The following is a 12,856-nucleotide window of genomic DNA, read 5'->3' as shown; positions in this document are numbered from 1 at the left end:
GACATAAGCTTTCTATTGTGGCCTAAAATTTCTTGAATTATAAGGAGAGTATAAGTGGGAATTACAAGGCTGTCGAACATAAATCCTTGGATTTATGTTCGACAACCTTGTAACTCTCACTTCCCATATTTTGTCATTTATTAAACACTTTTCATGCGTGATATTGCTCTGACAGAATATCAAGAGTTGTTTTCAGAGTCGAAATCTATCTATTTAACATTTATCGTTAGCTATTTTTTTACCTTGAAATAATTTTTGACCTTGAAATAGTATTTTTTTTTTTTTTTTTTTTTTTAGTTTCTTACATCAACTGGCGTCATGCGTTTTCTGGTGCGATTTCTATAGAGACATCATTCTAAAGTCCCTTTTTTGATAACTTTAATCTAACTTCAGTATCCGCAAGAAACATACCCTGGTGATACAGAAGGTTGATCTTTTTAATATTGATGAAGTTACAATCGGTGACCATTGAGTGTTCGAATGAATTGAGGTCTGCAGGATGTGCACATATATAAAAAGCCATTTAGAGAATTTATGATGCTATTAGCAGGTGAACGGAAACATTGTTATTGATCAGTTATTGAAGAATATCATAAAACAGGCTAATCATTATAGAACCTACAAATCAAATTATTAAGATGAAAAGGGCGCCATTTCTCGGGAATTATTTTTATTTTTAATCCCCTTATATGTAGAGATCCCCAAGTGTCGAAAGACTTTCTATGATAGCTTTTTTCCACAAGACTACCAGACTTTGGAATTCCTTCCCTGTTACGTGTTCCCCTGATTATACTAATATACAGAAATTAAAATGTAATGTGGACATCTTGCTTTACAACTTCCCACCCAGGATATCCTTATGAACATGGCCCCAAATTCACAGTAGTCTCTTATGTGTCAGTAACAATATGCCGTGTTGGCTTGAATGAACGTAATAAAAATAAAAGAAAGTTTATATATATATACTAGCAAAGACACCCACGCTCGCGTGGGACTTTACTATACGCTCAAGTACCTGCTTCGCGGGCACCCTTGCAATGAGTGAATGTTGTAAGAGCAAAGGTGTTTAACATTCTTTAACTACTTCCTGAAGTGAATGAAATCCAACCATGAACTTTAAAGACAAATAGATTATATCAAAGTTGATACTTATATTGTTACACATAAAAATTGAAACAATTATAAAGAATCACAATGGTTAACATTCATTTAATATCACAAACACGTTTGCCAAAGATATTGCAAAGATACCCCAACTTAATGTGCATCATCCCTAGGTGGGGCAGTTTATGAAGGGCAGCACCAAACATGATCTTGACCTTGAAAATGGTGTGCACCATCCCTAGGTCGGAGGCTATCATCATGTCAGGTTTGGTCGTGATCGATTCAGTGGTGTGAGCTGTGGGAGAGTTGTATACAAGATACGAACGCTACTACTTTATATATAGAGAGATGTCGTTTGAATATAACAAAAATTGTCGAAACCTATAACACTTTTTTAACTTCATACTTTTCCGGGAATCATATTTATGTACTAACGAGTTATCGAGGCCCAAAGGACACGCGAGGGTAAATGTAAATGAGTTTGTCAGGTGGTCAGTTAGGTGGCATCGTTAGAATTTATGCGATGGTTGAAACTGATCAGAATTTCATTTTTAAGGAAACGACTGAATAAGAATTTGTTTATATTAAACTTGATAACGACCATGTTGTAATTATATAGGAAGCAGCTTCGTAATATCGTGTTTCTACGGACAGGCAGTTCTTAGAAAGAAACTTTGTTCAAGAAAGTATCGTTTAGTTTTAAGTACACAGATAAAAAAAAAGTTTAATTTAGTTTTATGCATGGAGGTATAAAAAGAGTGGAAATGCTTGGTGTAAATTCAAATATTTCCTATTTTTCTGAAATTTTAACTATACGTATTGGACATTAATTACTAAAATTTTAACTATACGTATTGGACATTAATTACTAAAATTTTAACTATACGTATTGGACATTAATTACTAAAATTTTAACTATACGTATTGGACATTAATTACTAAAATTTTAACTATACGTATTGGACATTAATTACTAAAATTTTAACTATAGGTATTGGACATAATTACTAAAATTTTAACTATACGTATTGGACATTAATTACTAAAATTTTAACTATACGTATTGGACATTAATTACTAAAATTTTAACTATACGTATTGGACATTAATTACTAAAATTTTAACTATAGGTATTGGACATAATTACTAAAATTTTAACTATAGGTATTGGACATAATTACTAAAATTTTAACTATACGTATTGGACATTAATTACTAAAATTTTAACTATACGTATTGGACATTAATTACTAAAATTTTAACTATACGTATTGGACATTAATTACTAAAATTTTAACTATACGTATTGGACATTAATTACTAAAATTTTAACTATACGTTTTGGACATTAATTACTAAAATTTTAACTATACGTATTGGACATTAATTACTAAAATTTATATATACGTATTGGACATTAATTACTAAAATTTTAACTATACGTATTGGACATTAATTACTAAAATTTTAACTATACGTATTGGACATTAATTACTAAAATTTTAACTATACGTATTGGACATTAATTACTAAAATTTTAACTATACGTATTGGACATTAATTACTAAAATTTTAACTATACGTATTGGACATAATTACTAAAATTTTAACTATACGTATTGGACATTAATTACTAAAATTTTAACTATACGTATTGGACATTAATTACTAAAATTTTAACTATACGTATTGGACATTAATTACTAAAATTTTAACTATACGTATTGGACATTAATTACTAAAATTTTCCTAATTTCAGTTTCTTTGAAGTATTATATATATGAGAGAGAGAGACAGAAATATTTCCTTGTGCTAGTACGTTTTCATCTTAAATTTTATGCAATTACGTAGAATGTAGAAACTATGCAAAAATAGAATTCAACGTAATAGTGAAATGAAACCAATCATCTAATAAAAAACATTAAAAAAATGAATAAATAATTAAACAACGCTCGTTTTTTAAAGAAATATGCAAATTGGTTAGCCTTCATGTAGTTGCTTGCATACCCATGACTGAGTATATTAAGAAGTTCGTTTTAATAACGTTTAAATAGAAAAATTAGGCTTTTGATATCAATGCCAGAGCGAGAAAAAGAATTAACTTTATAGTTATTCAGATCAGAAGATTGGTAGATTGATTTAATTTTCATGAATAGATCATCATGACAGATCTTGTCAAGTTTGGGGTATGTCAAGTCTTACCTACCTAGCTTCACCAGTTTTGTCCACTGCGGTGGTATATGCGTTCAGTGATGACCGTTAGCATATTCGCAGTAAAATGGGCTTACCTTAATCCATACTGTTGGTCAGAAAGAAGCTTAGCATTAACGAAGTAGCAGACTAGATTGATTAAAAATCCAAGATGTTTTTTAATCTAAAATATCCTTTTAGGTGGAGAGTTTTCATCTGATAGAGACAAGCTCCTTTTCTGCCGAAAAAAAATATAAAACAATTGCTATTATCCATAGATGAGTTAGTTTCCTTTGATATGATAGCGATACATATGAAAAGTATTGTTTTCATTTCATCCAGAAGCACTCATGAACCATAATGATTGTCCTTGTTGAAACAATCCAAAGCAAAAGTAAACGGCAGTTTAAAGGCTATAAATATTATTTTTCAAATACCAATGTAAACACACGTCATTCATTTTTCTATTGTTACTAGTGGGACCTGTAGAAATTCCACATGGGACCGATTCATATATAATATATCGATGTTGGCATTCTGTGGACATTCAGCGAAAATGAAGATGCTTTGATATTATTGAAGCTATTTTGTTAAAACTGCAAAAGTATTTATCCAAACTAACAGGGGCGCCCGGTGTAGCCAGGTCGTAAAATACGCTTAAATATGATATTTTAATTCTTGCAGGTTTCGTATATATTATTATAGAGTTAATGTTCTATCGATTTTTATATGTTATAAAGTTGTGATTTCGAAAATAAAAAATATATCTATATGACTTAGGCTCATCAACTTGAATCGAAATCGAATCCCAAACTTATGAAGAATTCTTGATAAAATTATTTATAAAAAAAATAGATTACTAAAGGTGCATTCAACTAAAATACAAACTGAAACCAAGACTTATAAAAAATTCCTGATAAAATTATTTTTAAAAAATAGGTGCTAATGCACTTATTGATCCGCGCTATTTTTTAAATCGTATTTCCAAGTTTAATTAAAGTTTTATTATATGTCTTTTTATTCACTTGTAAGGTTAAAGTACAGAATAGGTACAAAACATCCTCCCCCTCCCCATATTAAGAATGGCTTTTTAAATAATAACGTTATTATTTCAGCACGGATCAATGTGCACTAGTACCAAAAAATAGATTATTGGAGTACCATTAGCTATAATCGAAACCGAAACCAAAACTCATGAGGAATTTTTGGTAAAATTCCTAATAAAAAAAAATAGATGACTTAAGTGCCATCAGCTATAATCGAAACCGAAACCAAAATTATGAAGAATTCTTAGTAATTTTTTTATAAAAAAATTAAATGACTTGAGTGCCATCAGCTATAATCGAAACCGAAACCAAAACGTATGGAGAATTTTTGGTAAAATTATTTATTAGAAGAAATGGAAGCGCATAACAATTAAACGATCCGAATGTAAGCTGACACAGAAAATAACACACGCTATCGTATTAATATATAGATTCCGAAATACTAATGTAATTTTGAAGCATTTAAACGGTCAAATAGAAAGTAATTAATATGCGATGAGTTGGATTAATGTTTTGTCAGGAAGAATCCTTGGCCCACTCTACGATTCGATCCTAGCAGGTTATTCCCTTTGACGCGTCTATCGGGGGGGGGGGATCAACCTTTCCGTTCTCGACAATTGTGATACTTGTAAGGAATGAGTATCCAGCGGATTTCAGTACTTATTGAATCACTCCCGAGTATCGACAAAGGATACAGAGTCAGTTCCGGAAATGGTTGAAGCCGTTTACGCTTTGAAAGCCCCCCCCCTCTTCTTTCCTTTTATTGGGGAAAGGAAGGAAAGGTATTTTCGATTTTTATTTACTCGAGCGGCGAAAAATTTTAGAGTCTTAAACTAAGCCTTCAGACGTTAAGTATCACCTGCCATTGTACTTTTTTTTTACGTGGCTTTCAGTTTAATGAAGAGTTGGTTTTAGAAATGGTCGGAGCATTTACGATTTGAAAGCCGCGAAAAATAAAAATAAATAAATAAAAGGCAAAAAACACTTGCAATGGTTAAGTTTTTTTTTTTTTTTACTTTCAAAACGTAAACTGCTTCGGTCAATTCCGGGATTGTCTCGATAAGTACTGATTCTAGATAACTATTTGGTACATATGCAGAAATACAGACTGTGCGATTTTTTTTAATAGGATTTTTAAGTTAAATTCAAATTTTGACGTCATATTTTGTTTGTTAGGTGAAAGTACTGAATAGTCTTGAAAAATGCCATCCGCTCCTCATGTTAAAAATGAGTTTGTAAATAATCAAGTTACTATTTCAGTGCGGTTCGTATTCTGCGTAAGTATCAACTATTTTTTACGAGGGAGCTGAACTTTCTACATTAAACTAACTTCATGCCAAACATTACTACAAAGTGGAGAGATGTAATTTTTAAAAAAATGTTTAATGTTTAAACTCTAAATGTTGAATATTACATTTCGGTTGTAATCCTGATTGATGATTGTTCTCACGCGCTATTAACATAAAACTCAACCGAATTCCCCTTTTCTGAACAGGTGTTCGCTTGTTCATGTATTGTATTTACCTAGTAAGGGACTCTAACTTCACACACACACACACACACACACACAACTATAAACAGCTGTTCTTCGAAGCAGCAATTATGATTAACTGCTATTACGATTTTTCTGTACATTTTACGCACAATATCGAGTTTCACAGGTGAACAGAGAGAATAATAAAAATCGGATTGTCATTCGGTTCAGTGATAGCAACAAAATAAATAATAAATAAAAAGAGATAAATCTTAATCGTGGTCTCTGCTGAACATTAAATATAATTTCGGTTATAAATTAAATTTTAAAAAACCGACGCTCACCTTTTCAAATGACGATTAATTCATCGCCACTAATGGTTCTACTGTTGTCCAGTTTGATTATATTTTTTAAATAAAATAATAGAAGCAAAACATAGAATGGTAACCCAAGTCGACGGAACAGGTGTCTGTAATAAGTCGAAGTTGATCGGCTGAGATTGTTATTGTTGTTGTTGTTGTTGTTGTTGTTGTTTAATAATCAACACCCGCCTCCTTCCCATTTCTGTCTTTCTTTTCCTCCTCCACTTTATTTATTGTCTTCTTTTACTTAATTATTGTTTCTTTTCTTTTTGCTTCTTTATTTTCTGTTTCTTTTTCTTCTTCCTCTTCTTTTGCTCTGTTAGGTTTCTTTTATACTTTTTGGTGTGCTGTTCCTTTTTCTTGTTTCTTTTCTTCCTTTTTACTTCATTAATAATGTTAACTTTATTTTTATTGCATTTTTATTTATGTTATTTCTTATTTTGTTGCTATGTTGCACAAGATGACATGTTAGTTGCGCAGATGCATGCTACAGATGAATGGCGTGCGAGTGGAAAATATTTACTTAAGAAAAAAGAGATCAGTTAAGAAATGATTTCACCACCCAAATTTGGATTTTTTCACTTGGAAAAATTGTTGCTACTTTAACTGGGAGTTCGTATTGAGAATTCAAACTACTTAAACTCCTTGAAAAATGAATACCCCTTCAAATACGAGATTCCATACTGTGATTGTGATCCACTTGAGATTTTCTAAAATTAATGTTCATATTAGATAGTGGAGTTCAGTTTCTGTTATGTCCATAGATAAAAAACTGATAATCTCGAGTGTTTTTTCTCTGGTTTTGTCTAAGTAATTCTAGCAAAATCATAAAACTGTCATCAAACTGTATATTTATGCAATATGCAATGTATTTGTTGCTTTAATCTCATAAAAACTTTTCAAAACATCTCTGATTGATGTACATGCACGGTTTCTATTTTAATTAAATATGAAATTTATAATTGTTCTTCCACAACCAAACATACATTGCAGCTCACACACATGGAGCCAGCTGTCAACAGGGAAATCCAGGCTTGAAGTTCGCCCTCCTATGATTTCTTTGGATGGATAACCCTGTATTTTGAAATCCGAATCAGCTGCATATAAAATGGCAACTCTGACACTAAACCACATGCAAGAAAGATGAATAACTGTCACAGCAAATGCAAACCATAGTGAATTACTCATTGAAAAGTTATTAAATCATAATAAATAAATTATAATGAAAAAAATTATCGATGCATTGAGGAAAAATTGGTTTTCCAATAATACAAATAAATTAATTATATGCTTATGTATTGAACGGAGTTATGAATCTTTTGCTGCATACTTAGTTGCAAATGACAAACTTATTTTAGGAGGAATATTTAACTTAGAGAAGAGGGACCTCCTAGAAAATGGGAAATGTATTTGGATTGAGGTTTGACTATCTACAATTTGATTTTTTTTTTACCTGTAAAAGTTATTGCTTGACTAAACAAGGATTAATGTTGAAAGACCAAATTATTAAAGTACTTCAGAAATTAATGGCCGTTCAGAGTGAGGAATCCTAGACAGGACAAATTTTTATGCCCATAGATTGACAGCATATTATCTCATATGGTATCTCTAGTTTGGTCAATGCTCCTTATCTTGAGTTGAGCATATTGAGAAGTGATACACGAATTACCATTAGCGTATAAAGCAATGCTCTTTTTCACGACTCACACAGCAGCCGCCGATTTCGTAATGGTTAGGAGCCTTGACTGTCGTATAGGCAGTCGGGTTTCCATCCTGGCTTGAGGTAGTTACCCTTATCTTGAGTTGAGCATATTAAGAAGTGATACACAAATTACCATTAGCGTATAAGCGATGCTCTTTGTGTAAACAAATCGAGCTTAGGTATTTCGGACGATGTGAAAAATCGTTAATTCACGACTCACATTAGTGTAATGGTTAGGAGCTTTGACTGTCGTACAGGCGGTCGGGTTTCAATCCTGGCTTGAGATAGCTGCCTGTCTAGCCGGTGTGAAACAGCGAAACAGCACTGTATGTGGATGACTATATATATATATATATATATATATATATATATATATATATATATATATATATATATATATATATATATATATACCACAGGTGTGCAGAGAAGGTCAGTTGGTTTCTGTGCATTAAAAATAGATGGGTGTTTTAACTTTAAGCTTAAAGCTTTTCTTCGTTTGGTGTTTTGGATCAATCGGACTAAGAGTTTTGATTGGCAGTAGAAAGAATTGCCATGGTAAGAATAAGACTATCATCATTATTAACATTCCCAAAATAAAACTTTGTTACTTATTTTAAACTATTGTTGTAATTTTGTTTGGAAAGAGAATTCTTCTGCTCTGACATTGTTTGACAATTTGTGCTAGAAACGCGCATCAACTTCAGACCATCGCACATAGACACATGTTCACACAGCTATCATCACTTGAAGATACATTTCCACTCTACGTAATTTCTTTCAACAAAAAGTCAAATTCAGTTTTACTTCTGTCATATACACTAAACTGTGTATGCAATATCAAATCAATAAATTTATATAAGTGTGTTTGTTTATAGAAAAGCTTTCTTTTTTTTTGTCTTTAACGATTCTTTTCTTACAAATTACTATAGGAGCGAGTCTTGTGATTTTATAGGATATTCCACCAAAAGTAATCAATTATTCAAATTACTGTAGTCATCTTGAATGTTATTTTCACAACATTTCAGCTGATCTTACTTCCAACATTCTTTAGGTGCGTCTTGTCGAACTGAGGAATTTTTATGTTGAATCTATCTATTTGGAATTTATTTAAACCATGGGACTATCTTGGTATCGTTCCATCAGCCATGACCGTGTAGAAGTCTTAAGCAATGGCTGAAACATTGTGAAAATAACACCCAAGATGAGAACAGTAGTCCGAATAATCCAAATTATCAATCCCCGTTTAAAAATTCCGAAACAAAAATAATCAAGATTGATATTTTATTTGAAATTATTTTTGAAATTACAGATTAATTGACTTCTAAAGAAAAGGGTTTTTACCTTCAAAATGTTGGTACAGCTATACTAGCAATTCATTGTGGGATCCACTGTTATAACAATTCGAAAGAAGCAGTAAAAGTTTAATTTGTAAAACAGCTGATGATAGGAACCAGGTAACGTTATTTGGATGCTGCAATGGCAAAAATATGTTGCTTAAACGTATTTCACAACCAGTGATTATCTCAGTAAACATAAATGATAAAATCATAGTGTTATTGACAGTCGAGAAATCGTAACACACCAACAAATTAAAGTAACCAAACGCAATAGAATTTACTGATCTACAGATCTGTATACTATTAACGTGCTGAAACTGTGAGTTTTACATTTCAGAATTTGTTTTCAATGTTCGTGTATCTTATCGTTACACTACAATAGTCGTTTCAAAGGTAATGCCTTCTATTTTTTATTCCACCCGAATCGATCAGAGGGGATTGCAGATTGCATTATTATGATAACTGAACTCATGTATTCATAACCTGAAAGTTTCATCTCTCTGTTGCAGAAGTGACGGTGTGAGACTCTATGAAAGTAACCCTGTCATAAATATGTATCAGCAGCAAAGATGTATCATCGAATTCCACCATGCAGATAAAATTGAATCGATCAACATTCACCGGCGCCTGTTGAAAAAAGCCGATGCAGTTGATGTCGGTATAGTTAGGAGATGGGTTCGTCGATTTCAGAGTAGTAGTAACAGAGATGTGAGTGACAAAGCAAGCTCCGGACGACAATCCACAGCTACCATCCCAGAAAACACTGTGCACCTTGACTAACTCATTCATTCGCACTGACTGGTGAATGAAATGCATGTAGAGTTGAATGTGGGTATCAATGAACTGGTAACGATGTGATAATCCCTAGGAAAAGGCAATGTATGTGCTAGGTGGGTTCCACGAATGCTCATGGAGGACCAAAAGGACCACTGACAAGATGTTTGTCAGGACTTGTTGGATCAGTATGAAACCAAAGGTGACTTGGCTTGGACAGCATCATCACGTGGTGTCACCACTATGAGCCGATGTTCACACGGCAGTCGATGGAATGGCATTACTCACGCTTCTCACGAAAGAAGTAGTGATGGGCATGGTCTTCTGGAACAGAAAGGGCGTCTTTTTTTTACTCCTGTTCACCCCTATAAAGGCATATTGCCACTTTAAAATAAGGGGCTACTATTTGGGACCATGTCTAGGAAAGATTAACAAGATGTTGGTTTACGTTACATTTGAAATTCTGCATATCAGTACAGTTAGAGAAGCAGGTAGCAGGAGGGAATTCCAAAGTCTAGCTGTTTAAAAGAAGAAACTATTAGAGTAAAAAGCTTTCTGACATTTAGAGACGTCAACAATGAAGGGGTGTAATTTTGTTACTAAGCGAGTTTCTCCGGTATATGTATGTCGAAGGAGCACAAGCTCAATGAGTTCATCAGAGCATAATAGGTACAGGGATGCAATATTACAGCGATGGGACAGAGGTTGGAACTTAGTCGACAAAGTGGGACCTATTAGATTGAAGACTCTTTTTTAGACCCTATCCAAGAAGGAGAGACTAGTGGTAGAGGCACCAGCACAGATGTGGCAACGATACTCCATGTATAGGTGGATGGTGTTTTGTAAAGGTACAGAATACTCTCAGGTGCGAGTAGTTTTCTAATATGATAGAGGGAACCCACCTTCTTTGCAGCAGCTTTCGCAATGTCCTCAATGTATTTGTTCTAGTTCATATTGCCTGTGAATGTTAAACTGAAGAGTTTGTAGGAGGAATTCTCAGGTAGAGAGTTATTTGTCATGGATATTGGTGATTGGAGAGGCTTCTTGTAATTGTTAAAGGAGAGCAGCTTAGTCTTACAAGAATTAAATGTTTTCATCCATTTACAGCCCATTCCTATAGCCTGGGGGTCATTTTCTATGAATTTTGCAATTGTCTTAGATTTGTGTATATCCATTCTTTGTCAAAGACATTGAATATATCAAGGGCTACAGCCCTGGCTTCGCCCGCCTCATCCAGTGCGTGGTATATGCGTTCAGAGGTGACTGTTAAAATATCTGCAGTAGAACAACATTGCTAAATCCATACTGTTTGTCGGAGAGAAGATTCTTTTGCAAGATGGTGAACTAATGTTTGATTAATTAAGGTCTCAAAGATTTTAGTGAAGAGGGGAGGAAACTGATAGGGCAATAATTGAGAGGGTCAGTCCTTTCACCAGAATTCTTGTACACTAGTACCACAGAGGCCATCTTCCAGCTATTAGATTAGATCATCTTAGTATTCTTCCAGCTATTGGATTTCTTGGAACCAGGGTTGACTGTAAACTCTGACTATAACATTGAAACATTAAACAAGCTGAAGGTCCAGATTGCCCATGTAAGGACAAGGAAAATTCCGTTTGCAAACTGACACTGTCACAAGTTTGAAGAACACAGTATGTATGACAAAGTTTGGCTGGCACCTTGCTCAGACCTCTGAAAGGCTCATTATGTGGGCAACATTTCACTGACAACAAGGTTTTAATCACAGCTGTGAAAAAATAGACCGCCTCAGCAGATACTGACTTTTATAATCAAAACATCAAGGCTCTTGTTTGTCAGAGCCAAAAATGCATTAAGAATGGTGGTGACTATGTAGAAAAATAAATTCTGGAGCACAGAAGGTTACTCGTTTTAATGGTACGTCGTAGCTTTTCAACATATTGAATTAAAAAAAATTACTTTTGGAATGACTCTCATAAAACTAAAATGGTTTGCAGTGTGAGATTTTACATCAGTTATATTCATGCTGAAAAGCTGAAAAGATAATAAACACAAATTATTTACTCTATCACTAACCCTAAGTTTAACAAGTTGAACCAATACTTTGGCCACCATCTTGTTTTTCGCGTTTCAAGAAGACACACACTATCATAAAAATAAAACTTACAAACAGTTTCCACGCATTAAAAGCATAAAAGGGTCGATATAAAATTTAATTTTACTTCATTTACTATAAATTTTTGGTTGTTTTTTATTTTCTCTTTACAATTTCTTGGCTGTTAACTATACTGCAATTTTACCAGATAAATTTCTTGTAAATTTCTGCAACAGATTGGTTGTTTTGAGTTACGTCGAACAATTGAAGATTTTTTTCTGACATTTCTGTTACAAAACAATTTTTATGTCTTTTAAATGTCATTATTTCTATTGTTTGCTTGTTTATTGCAATATATTTTAAAGCGAGGTTAAATTTCCTGGAATAGAAAAAAACTTCTTTTTTTTTCTATGTGAATTTTGATGTTTGACTAAAACAAATATTCAAACATGCAAAATCTTAAGCTTGTTTTGCTTTCTATGTACTAATTAGAAGAATACCCGTCCTAGGGTTGGTAAAATTAATTCCCCAAACAATTTGCACCATTTTTATATTTCCTTACAAAGATTAAAATCCACATATAATGTTACTAAACCTTGTTTCTAGTGTCCCAATTTTAATCAGACTCCATTACATGATCTTAATTTAATGTTTAAATTTTGAGGCTTAAGCTTAAAAGGATTTAAGAAGAAAATTCAATTCAAGGAATCTTGCTTCATTGGTATCTAATGACTATGGATCAAATCCAATGCAAATCTGATATATTTTCAATTTTCAAGTAAATTTTAGT

At 32.8% G+C, this 12,856-nt stretch overlaps 1 protein-coding gene across 1 annotated transcript in view; it reads right to left on the bottom strand.

The window, feature by feature from the left end:
• The window catches only part of LOC145279872 (cytosolic carboxypeptidase 1-like), a 657,874-nt gene extending 651,546 nt beyond the window's left edge, over nucleotides 1–6,328 (bottom strand). Inside the window, exon 1 of the mRNA XM_080131321.1 lies at nucleotides 6,159–6,328. The gene's annotated coding sequence lies outside the window, so the exon portion shown is untranslated. The remainder of the gene's footprint in view (nucleotides 1–6,158) is intronic.
• Nucleotides 6,329–12,856: the final 6,528 nt, after the last annotated feature.

Source organism: Euprymna scolopes, chromosome 7 (assembly GCF_053919585.1).
Source record: "Euprymna scolopes isolate OS-2025 chromosome 7, ASM5391958v1, whole genome shotgun sequence".
NCBI lineage: Eukaryota > Metazoa > Mollusca > Cephalopoda > Sepiida > Sepiolidae > Euprymna > Euprymna scolopes.
Note: the sequence above shows the minus strand (reverse complement) of the source record. Positions and strands in the feature narration are given on the sequence as shown.